Raw genomic sequence first — 1,733 nt, forward strand, 5'->3', positions numbered from 1 at the left:
AGAGGCACCGCCCAGCCCCGCCCGCCGGCGGCCACGTGGGGAGCGGGCGTCGGCCGGGGCGGAGTCTGCGGGGGGGCGGCGCCGGGAGAGGCCCCGCCCGCTCTTGCCAGTTGGGCCGGGGCGCAGAGGGAATCTCCCCGCGGCTATAAATACCCGGGCCGCCTCTGCCGCGGCTCGACAGGTTCCCGGCCCTGCCAGTTTCGCTGTTCGTGGGCCGGGGTGGCGCTGGGGAGTGAGACACACAGAACGGGGAAGGGGTGGGGGCGTCTTGGGAAACATCTGGAAGTGGTCTCCCCACCTCAGCCCTCACTGTCCGCCCCCTCCCTGGGCTCCACTGCTCCCCCATTTGTAAAACAGACTGACAATTACGCCTAAAGGTGACCAGGTGAGATGAGCACACGTGGTGAAGTGTCTCCACTGTGGTTTTGTCCTGCCAAATCTCTCCCGAGACCTGCAGTGTCTGGACCATGGTGGGGGTAGTGTGGGTGGAGAGGGCTCATGATGGGCCGTTCAGGGCAGAGGGCGCAGCGCCAGGTCCAGGCGGCTCCACAACCTTGCTCCCGCCTCTCCCTGGGGCCAACCATACCCCTCGGCCCCCAGCCTGCCCCTGTCGGCTGGGGATAAGAGCAGCGTGTACAGCGCCTCAAGTCTCCTTGGCTCGGCCCCAGTGAGGGAGCAGCTTCTGGCAACAGGCCGGTGTGGAACGAGGGCCCCTGAGGGCTGGGCACGCCCAGGTGAGCCGCCAAGGAGGGTGCGCTGGCTCCCGGACACCCTCCAGCCAGGGGACGTGTGAATGTGGAGGCCGCTCCCTGACGGGACGCTGCCGGGACTCTGCTGTTCTTGGAATGCGCCAGTCCTTTCTCTAAGGGCCGGGCCTGCCTCTGCCTGGAGGGCTGGCCAGCGCCCCTGCTGGCTCCCGGCCCCTCTCCTCGACCCTCCCGTGGAGCAGGTGTGGCTTCCTCCTGGAAGCCGTCCTATCCTCCCCGAGCTGGATTTCAGGCCCCTCCATGCCCTCCTGGATCCCAGCAGTGGGCACCTCTGGGGGTGACACCAGTCGCTGACTCACTGCTTCCCCAACCTGGCTCCTGGCTGCAGCCGGCTGTGGTCAGTGGGTGTGTCTGTGGATCCAGCGGATGGAGAAGTGCGGGGGGTGGGGTGGGGGGTGGGGAGTGACTTTCCAGCCTTCAGGCTGGGCTGGGGACGGTGACCCAGCTGGGAGAGCAGTGTCGAGCGGGGCCTCCGGTGCCCTGTGCCCCCAGCCCTTACCATCGGGGGCGGGGAGCAGGCAGAACCCTGGGCCTCCCCAAGTCGCTGAAGCGGGAGGCCTGGCTTTGGCCAGGGATCTATGGCTTGGCCACTGGGTCAGCCCTTCCGTGGCACACTCAGGCATGAGGCCCCCTCCCCTGATGGAAAAGAGGGAAGCTCTCTCGCCCCCAGAGCTGGCTCCTGCCCAGGGCTTTCTCCCTTGTGCTCCAGCCTGGGGCAGGTGGGCACAGTCCCGGCTGTCCTGGTCTGGCGGGTGTCCTGCGTGGCCTTACCCGAGGGTCCGGTCCGTTCACCGCACCCGGCCCCCTCCAGCATACACCCACGGTGGCACCCGCGCAGGCCTGAGACTGACCCGCAGAGAGCGCGCACCCACGGCACCGTGCTCGGGCCACAGTGAGCCTGCGGAGAGCCTGTCACTGCCTCCCGCTGGGATGCAGAAAACAGATCCGGAGGAGGGAGCACAGCAG

The sequence above is a fragment of the Lagenorhynchus albirostris genome, chromosome 1 (assembly GCF_949774975.1).
Source record: "Lagenorhynchus albirostris chromosome 1, mLagAlb1.1, whole genome shotgun sequence".
NCBI lineage: Eukaryota > Metazoa > Chordata > Mammalia > Artiodactyla > Delphinidae > Lagenorhynchus > Lagenorhynchus albirostris.